Source organism: Schistocerca nitens, chromosome 3 (assembly GCF_023898315.1).
Source record: "Schistocerca nitens isolate TAMUIC-IGC-003100 chromosome 3, iqSchNite1.1, whole genome shotgun sequence".
Taxonomy (NCBI): domain Eukaryota; kingdom Metazoa; phylum Arthropoda; class Insecta; order Orthoptera; family Acrididae; genus Schistocerca; species Schistocerca nitens.
In genome coordinates, this window is record NC_064616.1 from 242,387,681 (window position 1) to 242,404,516 (window position 16,836).

Here is a 16,836-nt window from a genome sequence, read left to right on the forward strand (position 1 = left end):
CGCGCGAGCGATAATTTCTGAAACCATGCTGATTCGTGGACATAAGATTCTTAGTCTCAAGAAAGTTCATTATATTCGAACTGAGAATATGTTGAAGGATTCTGCAGCAGACAGAAGTTAGGGATGTTGGTCTGTAATTGTGCGGGTCCGTTATTTTACCTTTTTTATATACTGGAGTCACCTGGAATTTTTTTCCAGTCGCTTGGAACTTTGTGCTGAGCGAGCGACTCACGATAAATGCAGTGCCGTAGAATACTCTTTCTAAAATCCATCTGGGATTCCATCCGGGCCTGGTGATTTATTTGTTTGCAAATCTTTCAGTTGTTTCTCTACGCCAGGTATGCTTATTTCTATGCTGTCCCTACGGGAGTCTATCCGATAGTCAAATGACGATATGTTAGTACGGTTCTCCTGTGTGAACGATTTCTTGAACGTGAAATTTGAAACTTCAGCTTTCGTTTCCTTTGAAGGGCACGGGCGATTTCGTTCCCTATCGTTGAAACAATCTGAACTTGTGCTCCGTCTCTAATGATCTCATTGTCTATTGGACATTATGCCCCAATGTTCCTTCCTTTGCCTTAGGAGCTATTCCTAGGGCTATGGCTCATCAATGTGATTAGTGTAAAATTCGTTTACGTTGCCAAACAGCTGCAATCAAGCCACTTGTCATTTCGTCAAATACGAAATACCCTATGTGGTCATACTTCGAAGAAAGGAAGACAGATTAGAGTTTAAGGGCCCCCCGGCAGCGAGATCTTTAGAGACGACGCACAAGCTCGGATTACGAAAGGATAGCGAAGGAAATCATCCGTGCCCTTTTCAAAGGAATCGATCCGGCATTTGCCTGGAGCGATTTATGGAAGCCACCGAAAACCTAAACTTGAATGGATGGGGACTTGAAAAATGGTTCAAATGGTTCTGAGCACTATGCGACTTAACTTCTGAGGCCATCAGTCGCCTAGAACTTAGAACTAATTAAACCTAACTAACCTAAGGACATCACACACATCCATGCCCGAGTCAGGATTCGAACCTGCGACCGTAGCGGTCGCCCGGTTCCGGACTGAAGCGCCCAGAACCACACGGCCACCGCGGCCAGCTGGGGACTTGAACCGGCAGAATTATTATGGCTACATACGTGGCAGAGGGAAGACAGAAAGGAATCTTACAGCTCTATCATCGACATTGGAGACGAAATACCACCTCAGCTGGACTCAGACGAAAAAGGATATATACTGTGAACATTTTGAACCAATCAATCCAGAATTTGCCTGAAGCGTTAAATTGGAACTATGAAATAACTATATCATTATGCAGACCGAAATCTTGACTTTGCAGTGGAGTGTACTCCCTTGTGAAATCTACCGATAGATGAAAATTGTGAGCTTTCCAAAGCTAATTTACCAACTGTCTGAGCTATCCAGACGGGGCTCACTGCCTGCCATCCCGGTGTAAATTTTGCAAGTTCCTCTCTTTTCACTTTTCTAAGTTTACAGAAGCACCACTGCAGAGTAAAGATTCATTCTGGAAACACACCTTAGGCTGTGATTAAGCTCTTCTTGTACCCACTGCCTTATAACTTGGTGTGTGTAACCTGTAGCCACGCAAACGGAAAACCTGTCACTGCAGTATGATGCAAGAAGCTATAGACAGAGCGAGTTAACGTGTCGGAAGGCCCCACCCTGGCATTACAGTAGGGCTGGTTACCACATGTCTAGCTGCCACGGCTGGAATATAGCCGACACAGAAAAGACAAGGGCCCAGGCTGTTGTAACGGTGACATGGTGACACGTCCGAGCTTGGAATAGCGCCGATTCCTGGGCCTACGTGAGGAGGAATGACGTCCTCTGATTACTGGGATGGGACGGGCAATTGCAAATACTGCCTATGCCAGCTATGCTGTATCAGTCACTACTTGCAGCCAGCTCTGAGAGGTACTCCACGCTAACCGTCGTCCTCATATGGACCACCCAACTTACTGATTCTGGGCGCCGCCTTTGTTAGCTGCGTGATTGCAGGCTGCGTCCAGTACTGATGCCATCGGAAGCTGAAATGGTGCCTTTCACCTAGGGGGCCGTCTGCTGAGAGATTTATACCAACTTCAGGGCAGCTGTCCGGAGCCCACAGTTCATACCTGGGCCTAACTCACTTGCGAGCTGCCTCCTGCCGTGTGCGCCAGAGCAGTGCAGAATGGCCCACCAAGCGGCGAGTTTTTCGGGCTCGGCCCACCGCATTCGACGTGGCCGCCTGGCAGCCCGTGGCTCTGGGCTACCTCAACTTGCCACAGGCCACCGCACTTGCTGTACTGCGTCACAACGCGGGCAAAGCTGTGTAGTAGACTCACCGCACCACAGAGGGGGTATGCGTGACGCACGCCATGCCTAATACTGTGAAGCATGCACCTCCCAGGGTGACCAGACGCCCGGATTAATCCGGACATGTCCTCCTTTTTAGCTCTTTGTCCGGGGTCCGGGTGGATTTTTACAGTGTTCGGCTTTTTCACAAAGTTGAGCGTAATACAGTTCAGTTTATAATTCGTCCCGTTCTATTGCTCTTTTCTTAAATACTTTAACTATTGGCACAGCCTTCATGATAAACACGCACGAAGGCGGTGTTAGCACAGTCTAACGTAACAGTCGCGACACTTCGCCTCGATTTTGTTGCCTACCTCGCTAGCAGCGCCCCATGTGGCCAGTAGGTTAAACTGAGAGTTCGGCGCGATCGTGAAAGCGAATAGTGGTTGTTTATTTTGATTTCTACAATGGTTTTTACAAGCGGGAGCGTTTGTAGCGCAATAAATTGCAGGAACAACAGGAAGAAGACACCGCAGCTGTCTTTTTTAGGTTTCCTAAGGATCCTGAGAGGTATATACCATCGTGTTAATAAACTGTATCGTCAGGATTCACTTGCAAACTACATGTGTATTAATGATTAATGTTTCGTTTTAGGAGGAGAAAATGGCTAGTTAATAGCAGCGGGAAGACCTTATGAAAAAAGATCCAGTTTACCTGTTTAATAATATTAGGTTTTGTTCGCTACATTTCGAACAAAACCAATTCATGAACGCAGACAATAATAAACTCGTGTGGAATGTAGTACCCACACTGTTTGACATCCCAAGTAAGCCACCTCAAATGTCGATGAAAAGGAAACTGCCACAAAGATTCAACAATCCATCTAACGTTATAAAGCAGTCCTATGACACAGAAGCAGCCAGTTCAACTCTCCGTGTATCAGTACCAGATTTGTGTGAATCTGCAACACAGCACTGTTTTGACGATGAAGTGGTTAGATTAAGTGCAGTTATTCGTGTCTTACAAAAGCGTGTGAACTGTCAGAATGTGCAGATCGCTAGACTTCGAGCAAAACTATTACGGGACAAGGAAAGTGCCTACAGACAGCTACAGAAACTGTATCAGAAGGATCAAGTGAAAAGGACAAACGAATGTTGAAGACTGTAGGATCCCGATATTTACTGGTATCAAGACATAGTTTCTAACAACAAGAAAGCAAATAAGAAATTGAAGAAGTTAGCTCATTTGGGCTGCTGATTTCTTTGGTGTGTATTTCATTCACTTCTGTTTTTAGTCACTTAATTTTCCTTGCTTCCTTCCTATGACGACATTTTGTTAGCACCTTGTTAACTGACAGATCGTTTGAAAATTATTCAAATATTTGGTTTTGAGTGAAATGTAGTGTAATCAGCTCATTATAATGTTTTCAACATATTTCTCCCAGTATTTTTCAGTCGCTTGTCCCACTTAGAATAATATAACGATGAAGGCCGTACTTGTGGCAACAATGACAAACATAGTAGGCCTACAGAACGATAAATGAGCTGTCGATCGCTTTTGCATGTAGAGGTACATGTCTGTGCTTCTTACGTGTGAATCTGTATGTTTATATTCTTTTGATACCAGCGAGGTAAGGTGCAATTCTATCCAACGTCACAAATGTTTCTTCACGAATGTGTTGTAGCTTGCCACTCAATTCATGGTTTTTGTCCATACTTGCGCTTATTTTACAATCATTTCTAGAAACATATATGCTTACGACTCGTCTGACGTTCATCTTACTCGCCGCTTGGAGCGCTAGTGTCGCTCCATCTGTCAAACGGTAACAACGTTTACAGCAGTGAGTGTCGCGACTGTTATGTTAGACTGTGGTGTTGGTAGGTGGCACTAGGATCGTCGATGTTATCGTTGGTCGACCTGTAAGCGAACGCAAATATCGACTGTTAAAAATTTTCGCTTCGTATCTTCGCTTTGTATTGGCTTGGCTTCCTGTAGTGCACGTGTGATTTGTGCGTGTAATTTTTAACCGAGTGAGTTACGTAAAATATTTGGCTATGCCTAAACGAAAGTGTACATTTTCTGATGTCCTTTCCTGCAAATATCCGGCTTTCAAGAAAGGGAGAAATGAATTTGAAGCGGAATGTAAGATATGTGGATCTGGAACGTTCGTCTCAGTGGCCAATAAATGTGAGAAATAACTCGACAGATTAACCGTCAGCTGAAGGGTGGAATCTCATCTGCAGTTGACCCGTTTGATGTGTTCTCTTTCTTCTTCCTTTGTCCTCCTTTTTGAAGCTGTTTGTCCTCCTTTTTAAACAATTGCATCTGGTCACCCTACTCCCACCGTCACCTTCGCTGAGAAATTCTTTTATTCATAGACATCTCGCTCGCATTTGTTAGCTGTATGCTGAACGACGATGGCGAGTGTTTGTTTGAAGACGACTTCATGTGTTACTTTCGTAACAAGATACTGGATTTTTAGTTCCAACGATGACTCATTACAGGCGAAACAGGTTATTCGATCAGAACACTTGTGGGTAAAATGATATCCTTTTTTCTTAAATAAGTTTAAAACACGGTAAGCTGAGTCTAAGATACAGCTGCCAGTATTGGCCCTGTTGTTCAGTACTAATTTGGAAATAAACTGAGTTTCATTTCATTCCAAAAAATCAAAATTAATTTAAAAAACAATGTATGTAAATTATACATACGCAACATCTGTGCAATTAACGAAAACTTTCTCACCGCTACAAACAACGGAAAACGAAACTTAATGCGCAAAACAGTTTCAGCATACTTTTTCACTCTTTGTCTCTGACAGAATAACTCTGAATAAAAGAAGAACAACAACATTATCCAGGTGTGAAAGTGACCGACATGCGTTGAGAACGAAACCGGCAAAACTAAAATTTATTTCTGAAGAATAGCAAGGTGCTTGTATACACAATATTTTTCTGGCGGTCTTCTGGAGAGTCAAATACTTAACCCACTCGTTTTCCAGTAAGAAGCCGCACTTTCTCTCATTGTGCAGTTTTGATTTAAATGTCTCCCCAACTCATTTATTGGAGTAAGACAGTCATCGACATCTGCCCACAAAACACACTTTCTTACTTTCGCTGCCGGCCGCTGTGGCCGAGCGGTTCTAGGCGCTTCAGTCCGGAACCACGCTGCTGTTACGGTTGCAGATTCGAATCCTGCTTCGGGCATGGATATGTGTGATGTCCTTACGTTAGTTAGGTTTAAGTAGTTCTAAGTCCCATAGTGCTTAGAGCCATTTGAACCGTTACTTTCGCTAGAAGTGAAGCTTTTGTGGAATTTTGATCAAGAATTGCCTCTTCGTAGCTCGTACATGCCTCTTTCGCCATAATTCTTTTTACCTGATTGGAGCAATGTAAAAACTTTTTAATATATCGTTTTGCAAATCCGCGCCAATGTGAGCCCTGCTCTGAATATGAAAGATTATTGAAAAAAAATGTTCTGTTTTCGAGGGCATTTGAATTATTTCACTCTATTTTGGGGCTTTTCAAATACCGCTCACAAATACGATTGGACAGTCTGACAAAGTATTCTCATACATTCGGCTATTCTTTAGAAGAGGCCTATACACGACCCTGTGACCGACTTTGGTTTCGACTGAGAGTCGGCAGTTCCATTTGGAAATGACCAGCGGGGTGCTATGAACATAACAATAAATGGATTGTACGTCTTACTTTGGCCATGACTTCACATGCTCTTATCTTCAGTTGTTGTTGTTGTTGTTTGTTGTTGTGGTCTTCAGTCCTGAGACTGGTTTGATGCAGCTCTCCATGCTACTCTATCCTGTGCAAGCTTCTTCATCTCCCAGTACCTACTGCAACCTACATCCTTCTGAATCTGCTTAGTGTATTCATCTCTTGGTCTCCCTCTACGATTTTTACCATCCACACTGCCCTCCAATACTAAATTTGAGATCCCTTGATGCCTCAGAACATGTCCTACCAACCGATCCCTTCTTCTGGTCAAGCTGTGCCACAAACTTCTCTTCTCCCCAATCCTATTCAATACTTCCTCATTAGTTATGTGATCTACCCATCTAATCTTCAGCATTCTTCTGTAGCACCACATTTCGAAAGCTTCTATTCTCTTCTTGTCCAAACTATTTATCGTCCATGTATCACTTCCATACGTGGCTACACTCCATACAAATACTTTCAGAAATGACTTCCTGACACTTAAATCTATACTCGATGTTAACAAATTTCTCTTCTTCAGAAACGCTTTCCTTGCCATTGCCAGTCTACATTTTATATCCTCTCTACTTCGACCATCATCAGTTATTTTGCTCCCCAAATAGCGAAACTCCTTTACTACTTTAAGTGTCTCATTTCCTAATCTAATTCCCTCAGCATCACCCGACTTAATTCGACTACATTCCATTATCCTCGTTTTGCTTTTGTTGATGTTCATCTTATATCCTCCTTTCAAGACGCTATCCATTCCATTCAACTGCTCTTCCAAGTCCTTTGTTGTCTCTGACAGAATTACAATGTCATCGGCGAACCTCAAAGTTTTTATTTCTTCTCCATGGATTTATCATTTTTAAATGACGAAATGGTGGCCGGAGAAAGGTTTGGTTCAAATGACTCTGAGCTCTATGCGACTTAACTTCTGAGGTCATCAGTCACCTAGTACTTAGAACTAATTAAACCTAACTAACCTAAGGACATCACACACATCCATGCCCGAGGCAGGATTCGAACCTGCGACCGTAGCGGTCGCTCGGATCCAGACTGTAGCGCCTAGAACCGCACGGCCACTCCGGCCGGCGGAGAAAGGTTTCTACCTCCTGTTATCTCTGGACAGTTGAGGCGTTTACGTTAAAGCCTTATTTCAGAGGTTTCTCGGTCGTGAGGTGCGTAATTCAAATGGCGAGGTCGTGTCCTCTTCCATGCAAACAGAAAGTACATTGTCGGTGATTTCTCCACTTGTGATTTCTTGGACGGTTCCTTGAAGGGCTGCAGAAACTCTCACATCTTAAAAGGCTCCCTATAAAATGATAATGAATAAGAATCACAGTAATAAAGTACCATACATACCATGAGAACATAAATTATTTCTTTCATCAGCACGGTTCTAGGCGCTTCAGTTTGGAGCCACGCGACCGCTACGGTCGCAGGTTCGAATCCTGCCTCGGGCATGGATGTGTGTGATGTCCTTAGGTTACTTAGGTTTAAGTAGTACTAAGTTCTAGGGGACTGATGACCTCAGATGTTAAGTCCCATAGTGCTCAGAGCCATTTGAACCATTTCTTCAGCATGATAACAATTCCTTCAACTCGAGCTATTTCTTGCTTCTCAGAGAGATTTTAGCACAAGGCCGAATACTGGCTTTCTGCCGATTGTAACATTGTCAACTGCGTATTCCAGCGAATATTGTTGGACTGTTACAGTGATCTATCTAGAGCATTGACGAAGGTCACTTTTTTTTGCGGAAATGATCAGTTCTTTCGCTGCAGTTAAAAGACCATGAACTTGTTGACAATTGACGCATAGATACTGCGCATTAAAAGCATTGCGTAGCACTGATTTAGCACGTGGCAGGAACAATTCAATCGTGAATAATCAGGCAGAACAGCGATAAGGTTGGCATCCTGATCAGTCGTAAAACTCAAGTCTTTCAAAGCAGTATTGTGGATACCAAGAGACATAAACCGTCTTAACAATTCGCCTGGAATGTTATCGCAACTGGGTTGTAATCGAAGTACGAGTCCAGTTAACAAAACAGGAGACAGTACACGTTCAGGTAATGTTTCTTCGCGCGCTACATGTCCACATGTCTGTAGTTGCTGAGCATTCACTTTCTATCATGTAAGCAGTTTCCTCAGGCACAAGTATATCCACTACTGGCCATTAAAATTGCTACACCACGAAGATGACGTGCTACAGACACGAAATTTAACCGACAGGAGGAAGATGCTGTGATACGCAAGTGATTAGCCTTTCAGAGCATTCACACAAGGTTGGCGCCGGTGGCGACACCTACAACGTGCTGACATGAGGAATGTTTCCAACCGATTTCTCATACACAAACAGCAGTTGACCGGCGTTGCCTGGTGAAACGTTGTTGTGATGCCTCGTGTAAGGACGAGAAATGCGTACCATCACGTTTCCGACTTTGATAAAGGTCGGATTGTAGCCTACCGTGATTGCGGTATATCGTATTGCGACACTGCTGCTCGCGTTGGTCGAGATCAAATGACTGTTAGCAGAATATGGAATTGGTGGGTTCAGGAGGGTAATACGGAACGCCGTGCTGGATCCCAACGGCCTCGTATCACTAGCATTCGAGATAACAGGCATCTTCTCCGCATGGCCGTAACGGATCGTGCAGCCACGTCTCGATCCCTGAGTCAACAGATGGGGACGTTTGCAAGACAACAACCATATGCACGAACAGTTCGACGACGTTTGCAGCAGCATAGACTATCAGCTCGGAGACCATGGCTGCGGTTACCCTTGAGGCTGCATCACACACAGGAGCGCCTGCGATGGTGTACTCAACGACGAACCTGGGTGCACGAAAGGCAAAACGTCATTTTTTTCGGATGAATCCAGGTTCTGGTTACAGCATCATGATGGTCGCATCCGTATTTGGCGACATCGCGGTGAACGCACATTGGAAGCGCGTATTCGTCATCGCCATACAGGCATATCACTCGGCGTGATGGTATGGGGTGCCATTAGTTACACGTCTCGGTCACCTCGTGTTCGCACTGACGGCACTTTGAACAGTGGACGTTACATTTCAGATGTGTTACGACCCGTGGCTCTACTCTTATTCGATCCCTGCGAAACCCTACATTTCAGCAGGATAATGCACCACCGCAGATTGCAGGTCCTGTACGGGCCTTTCTGGATACAGAAAATGTTCGACTGCTGCCCTGGCCAGCACATTCTCCAGATCTCTCACCAATTGAAAACGTCAGGTCAATGGTGGCAGAGCAACTGGCTCGTCACAATAAGCCAGTCACTATTCTTGACGAACTGTGGTATCATGTTGAAGCTGCATGGGAAGCTTTACTTGTACACGCCATCCAAGCTCTGTTTGACTCAATGCCCAGGCGTATGAAGGCCGTTATTACGGCCAGAGGTGGTTGTTCTGGGTACTGATTTCTCAGGATCTATGCACCCAAATTGCGTGAAAATGTAATCTCATGTCAGTTCTAGTATAATATATTTGTGCAACGAATATCCGTTTATCATCTGCATTTCTTCTCGGTGTAGCAATTTTAATGGCCAGTAGTGTCGGTAGCGTTCTTGCTTCCCGCGCCCGGGTTCCCGAGTTCGATTCCCGGCGGGGTCAGGGATTTTCTCTGCCTCGTGATGACTGGGTGTTGTGTGATGTCCTTAGGTTAGTTAGGTTTAAGTAGTTCTAAGTTCTAGGGGACTGATGACCATAGATGTTAAGTCCCATAGTGCTCAGAGCCAGTAGTGTTTTTTAGCTTTTTAGCACTTTGTGCCATGTACCGCAACACGGTTGTGGGATAAGATATAATAGCTTTTGTGTATACTTTTCCGTAAGGCGCTCCAGTGTTGACTAATATCTGAACAAGATCCAAAAAACCTTCATCTCCTACTGTTAAGTACGACCTTGCCTCGAGCACACATAGCCACTCATTTTTCAACAGTTATCTCCTGAGCAGGTTTAGGAAGGCGTTTCTCGTCCACACAAGAGCCTCGTTTATCAAACACTCATAATAGCGAGAAATGTGCGAAGTGCCACTTGAACCTTTAGCATAAACGTATATTTAACTGCACAGTGAGCAGCAAACAGAATTAACGTTTCAACCATCGCTGTCCACAATAGGCTTAAATATCGTTCAAACTGAACTTTAAAGATTCGTTTCAAGCTGTTGTTCTATATTCACGACTGATTGTTTTTTTCTTTTACTTTACTTTTTCTCGACATTCTCTCCTCCTTTTGCAGCCCACGTTTAGATTCTACACTGATTTACTGCGTTACGAAAAAATGGAGAAGTCGTACCACTCCACTAAGCACTGCTGTATCCGCCGTTCATAGACCTTAGCACACAACGGCTGTCGGTGCTGCCAACAGCATGTAGGCCGCGGCATATGAGTGCTTGCGCGCAGCACTGCTCCGCGCGTGTGGTGACGTCACAGGCTCGCTCAGTCCGGATTAATGCGGTCTGCGCCTCTACAGGCCCGGCGGTCTGGCAGCGCGAAAGGCAGCGACTTCAAATGGTTCATATGGCTCTGAGCACTATGGGACTTAACTTCTGAGGTCAGCAGTCCCCTAGACTCAGAACTACTTAAACGTAACTAACCTAAAGACATCACACATGTCCATGCCCGAGGCAGGATTCGAACCTGCGACCGTAGCGGTCGCGCAGTACCAGGCTGAAGCGGCTAGAACCGCTCGGTCACAACGGCCGCCAGCGGCGACTTCCAGCGGAGAGGTACGCCACACAGGAAGTGGTTCCCACAGAGCGGCAGATAGCAGCACACGAATAAAGTAAGTCTTCCGAATTTCTTGCTGTAAAAAATACTGTATGTAAATGGAGCGTAGCTACGTCAACCCCTGGAGTTAGTTTTACGGCCGGAGATTGTCCTTTCCTTTTATAAAATTAAAGACCACTTCTTTCGGTTTTGTGTTCTACCTTCACTATAAAATACTTCTCATTCGTTTCAGAGGAAACTAATTGGCACAAAAAGTTGATGTTTCGTATTATAGCTTGATGATGAAGTGCCTATTTTGTTGTTATTGGTTGTAGTTATTGTGATATCTATTTTCAAAGTACCATAAAGCATAAATTTTGAACGGTCTGCAATGAAAAATGTGGTCGCTAGCTTCTTTAAGGGTCGTTCGTTTTGAGCGATATGTTGCTGCGAACCCACGGGCAAGTACCAAGCCTGCAACGCAATCGTGAACAAATTCAAATGGCTCTGAGGACTATGGGACTTAACATCTGAGGTCATCAGTCCCCTAGACTTCGAACTACTTAAACCTAACTAACCTAAGGACATCACACATATCCATGCCCGAGGCAGGATTCGAACCTGCGACCATAGCAGCCGCGTGGTTCTGGACTGAAGCGCCTAGAACCGCTCGGCCACAGAGGACGGCTCAATCGTGAACACTTCGTGGAAATATACAAACCTTTTTCAGATTAGTGATCGTGAATTATTATTGAACTTATTGCTAGAAGAAAATGAGGAAGAAGAAGACATTTTGCACCAACAGTTGGACAATTGAAAAGTTGAAACATATCCCATCTTTAAGACAAGGCCTGACAAAAATTCCGTTTACGACACTCCTTAAGCAAAGGCCAAGTTCCGTGGGTTCTTCAGGTTAAGTATTTCCCGGTTCAATTATTTCCTAGATCTGGTTAAACAAGCTTTGGGAAAGAATTCAAAAAATGGCTCTGAGCACTATGGGACTCAACTGCTGTGGTCATAAGTCCCCTAGAACTTAGAACTACTTAAACCTAACTAACCTAAGGACAGCACACAACACCCAGCCATCACGAGGCAGAGAAAATCCCTGACCCCGCCGGGAATCGAACCCGGGAACCCGGGCGTGGGAAGCGAGAACGCTACCGCACGACCACGAGATGCGGGCTGGGAAAGAATTCATCAAATAGCTATTTGTATCCAGTAACACCTGACGCGAAATTAGCCATAACACTAAAGCAAGAAAGTCGTTTATTTATCATGTTTGCTGTTGTTAATGGTGTTTTTCCACATACCTGGAAAATATTAACATAAGCAGAAAAGTTGCATTTTCACTTCAGGTAGAACATTATATAATTTTCAAGAAGTAAAGCAAGCATGCGTCAAAATATGGTATGTTTTACAACCACATAAGAAATTATCTGAACTGTCTCAGCACTCATCAAGCTGGGTCTGTCGTAGCCACGGAGACATTCTCTCTATGTCACAACGCAGTTGACAGCAGTGCTAGCTATACCGCACTTTCAATAAAGAAGTTATATTGGCTACTACAGTCTCGTATTACATTTCAATAAATGAATACCTTTGAAGGAAAGAGAACCAAGCAACACCTCTGCGAAACTGTATCTAAGATCTAATTTATTTTTTATGTAGCCATACATAATTCTACATCTACATCTATACTCTGCAAACCACTGTGAGGTGTGTGGTAGATGGTACGTCCCATTGTACCAATAATTGGGTCCTTTTTCTGTTCCATTCACGTATGGAGCGCGAGAAGAATGACTGTTTAAATGTGTGCTGTAATTAATCTGATCTTGTCCTAACGATCCCCATGGGAGCCATATGTAGGTGGTTCTATTATATTCCAAGAGTCGTCATTTAAAACCGGTTCTTGAAACTCTGTGAGCAGGATTTCTCGGTATAGTTTACATCAATCTTCAGGTGTCTGCCAGTTCAGTTTCTTCGGCATCTCTTTGACTCTCTCCCATGGGTGAGACAAATCGGTGCCCTTCTCTGTATACATTCAATATCCATAGTCAGTCCTATTTGGTACAAGTTACACACACTTGGGCAGGCTTCTGGAATAGATTACACGGGTGATTTGTAAGCTATCTTCTTCGTATACTGACTGAATTTCCCCAGTATTGTACCAATAAACTGAAATCTGCCGCCTGCTTTACCCATGACTGAGCCTATGGGATCATTCCATTTCATATCTCTACAAAATGCTATACCCAGGTATTGCTACGAGTTGGCTGATTCCAGCTGTGACTCGATGGTAGTCCAGTCATAAGATGCAAAGTTTTTTCATTTTGTGAAGGACAAAATTTTACATTTCTGAACATTTGAGGTTTGTTGTCTATGTGTGCACAACACTGAAATCTCAGAAATACCTGATTGAATATTTCTGTAGTTTCTTTCAGGCAGAACTTCGCAACAAATAATTACATGACCAGCAAAAATCTGTGGTTACTATTATTGTTGACCGTAAGGCCATAAATACACAACACGAACAGCAAGGATCTCAACACACTTGTCTCAACACACTTTCTGGTTCAAAATGGCTCTGAGCACTGTGGTACTTAACTTCTGAGGTCATCAGTCCCCTAGAACTTAGAACTACTTAAACCTAACTAACCTAAGGACATCACACACATCCATGCCCGAGGCAGGATTCGAACCTGCGACCGTAGCGGTCGCGCGGTTCCAGACTGTAGCACCTAGAACCGCTCGGCCATCCCGGCCGGCACACTTTCTGGGGTGTACCCGCAGTTAAGTCAACATCCGTCAATAACCCTTCATCCTAGATAACCTGCTGCATCCTCCTACCAAAAAATCCTTAGTCCAGTCACACATTTCGCTTCATACCCCATATGATCGTATATTTGACAATAAGCGTAAATGTGGCACTGAGTCAAACGCTTTTCGGAAATCAAGAAATACTGCATCTACATAACTGCCTTGATACAAATATTTCAATGTGTCAAGTGAGAAAAGTGTGAGTTGGGTTTCGTGTGGTCGATGTTTTCGAAATCCATGCTGGCTGGTATGGAGGAGATACCTCATAATGTTTGAGCTCAGAGTGTGTTCTAAGATACTGCAACAAATTTATGTGTAAGATGTTGAACGGTAATTTTGTGGATCTCTTCTGCTATCCCACCTGTAGATGGATCTTACCTACGCTTCCTTCCAACTACTGCGTGTGTTTTTTGTTCGAGGGATCTACAATAGATTGTAGGTAACGGAGGAGCTAACACAGCAGCAATATGGAATTTGACAGGGAGGCCATTGGACCGGAGTGGCCGTGCGGTTCTAGGCGCTACAGTCTGGAGCCGAAAGACAGCTACGGTCACAGGTTCGATCCTGCCTCGGGCGTGGATGTGTGTGCTGTACTTAGGTTAGTTAGGTTTAATTAGTTCTAAGTTGTAGGCGACTGATGACCTCAGAAGTTAAGTCGCATAGTGCTCAGAACCATTTGAACCATTTTTGAGCCATTCGACCTTCGGGCTTTGTTCAGTTTTAAGGAGTAGGAAAACTCTTGACTGACTGCAAATGTTAAGTATACAATTTCTCACAAGAATGGAGGTATAGCTTTAAATTGTATTACAAAACAATTGTATGAAGTAACATCTTCAACTATCAGTGTTAGAAGAAAGTATGGAAATAATTCATTCCGACATCAGCAAACCATGTGAGGCTTGACAATTAATATTCGTTTAAATGAGACATATAATTGGCTTACATGGAGTTCGATTTTATACATGTTACTTTCTATTTTGATCCCATGGTTGCTTACATACTTCCTGTAATATATATTTCACATGCTTTAATATGTAATATCCTCTAGCCGATTTCCAGTACTTGTTACTGTACTGTCCTTCATTTTACGTAACATATTGGATGAGCGAAAATTAAAATTTTTGAGAACTACTTGCCATTTTGAAACAGTTCAGCAGCTATATATCCTTCCATGCATCGGCCTACCTCAAAACGTTCTTATTATCTGCCTCGCCTGTATCGTACAAAAAATGGCTCTGAGCACTATGGGACTTAACATCTTAAAAAATGGTTCAAATGGCTCTGAGCACTATGGGACTCAACTGCTGTGGTCATAAGTCCCCTAGAACTTAGAACTACTTAAACCTAACTAACCTAAGGACAGCACACAACACCCAGCCATCACGAGGCAGAGAAAATCCTTGACCCCGCCGGGAATCGAACCCGGGAACCCGGGCGTGGGAAGCAAGAACGCTACCGCACGACCACGAGATGCGGGCTTTTTAACATCTTAGGTCATCAGTCCCCTAGAACTTAGAACTACTTAAACCTAACTAACCTAAGGACATCACACACATCCATGCCCGAGGCAGGATTCGAACCTGCGACCGTAGCAGTCCCGCGGTTCCAGACTGAAGCGCCTAGAACCGCACGGCCACCCCGTATCGTACAAGAAGTTGTATTTCTTCACCTGTTGGATGAGTTTTTCTGTTTGCATGATTTCTGTGGTGGCACCGCCAGACACCACACTTGCTAGGTGGTAGCCTTTAAATCGGCCGCGGTCCGTTGGTATACGTCGGACCCGCGTGTCCCCACTATCAGTGATTGCAGACAGAGCGTCGCCACACGGCAGGTCTAGTCTAGAGAGACTCCCTAGCACTCGCCCCAGTTGTACAGCCGACTTTGCTAGCGATGGTTCACTGTCTACATACGCTCTCATTTGCAGAGACGACAGTTTAGCATAGCCTTCAGTTACGTCATTTGCTACGACCTAGGAAGGCGCCATATTCAGTTACTATAATTACTATCTTCAAGAATGTATTCTGAACAGATAATATTGTGAATCATGTACCGTCAAGAGCGACGTTTATCATTAATGGATTAAAGTTAAGTATCAAACTAATTACGTTCGCTTTCTGAGTTCTCATTCCTTGTCATGTTCCAGACCTCACGTCAGTATAGTTCTTCCCTCCTCACGCCAGCCTGTGTGAGCTAAAACGCGTGCATTTCGGCCTCCACTCGTAACACGGTGTTGGCTCTTCTGCTAACACAAAAATTTCCACAGAGTACACTGCACGTTCGTCCATAAGACAGACCTGCCTCCCGCTGATGCTAGCTCAGCCGCCAGTGTGTGAACACAGCCTAAAATGCGGGTGCAGGCGCTCACAGGCGCCGACCGCGGCGGCGAATCTGTATTTTGAGACAGACTGGCGCTGCCCCGCGGCTGCTGGCAGATGCACGTGGCGGCAAGACGCCCTTTGTGTGACCGACACGTTGCAGTAACAAGCATTTCAACGACTCGGCCAGTTCGCCGCCGCTCAAGGTCACAGACTGCGCGGGCAGACCGCGTTCTATATGGCCAGGACTTATGCGCGACTCTGCTGAGCAGCAGCACCGTGCATCACTGGTCGGCCCCTGCGGTGACGTCACAGGGTCGCTGTTTTAGTCCACTGCGGCCGCAGTGCTTGTGCCAGGCCACTGCGCACGGCTCTGTTCTGCACGTGCAGTCTGCTGCTGCAGGCTTGCAACTGTGGACCCCTGCCCCTGCATCCTACACTGGAGTCATCGGTTCACCTCACGTTCGGGTGCCACTTACATTGCCATGCGCATCTGAGCCATACAGTGTGACTGACTCGCCACGGTGCTCGCTGTCACTGCGTACTGGCCTTTTGCCTGTGTCCGGCAAGGCATTACACTCACCGAGATGCTGACAACGTAACTTCGCCCCTGCTACTGCCTCCTTGACATCACCACTTTGCACGCTGGCCGACACCTGGACCACGTGCTGAGCTAAGCACTCCCCGCCATCCAGGGCCAGCCTGCTTCCTTGGGTGCTGACCACAACAAGGCAAGTTTTCGGCGTTAAACTGTACGCACAAATAAATGAACGGTTTCACATTGCTTCTATGATTTTACGACTGTCATCCACCTGGTTCTACATACCTGCTACCCCACTAACCAACCTGCACTGTCATCACTATCTCCAACAGGATAGAAAGATAGGCACTTGAACCATCCGACCCCATTGCACCCTTCTGAACGATGTCCTTTCTCTCAGGAGTGCTAGTACAGCAATGTACACAGCAGAACTT

General features: G+C 44.8%; 1 protein-coding gene across 3 annotated transcripts in view; it reads right to left on the reverse strand.

Moving 5' to 3' along the window:
* LOC126248198 (retinol dehydrogenase 13-like) overlaps positions 1-16,836 on the reverse strand; it is a 104,669-nt gene that overhangs the window by 66,219 nt on the left and 21,614 nt on the right. The window contains exon 1 of one of the 3 annotated variants that reach the window (XM_049948997.1): positions 15,841-15,895. The exons of the other annotated variants lie outside the window; for them this stretch is intronic. The gene's annotated coding sequence lies outside the window, so the exon portion shown is untranslated. Of the gene's footprint in view, positions 1-15,840; positions 15,896-16,836 lie in introns of those variants that run through there. 3 annotated transcript variants of the gene reach the window in all.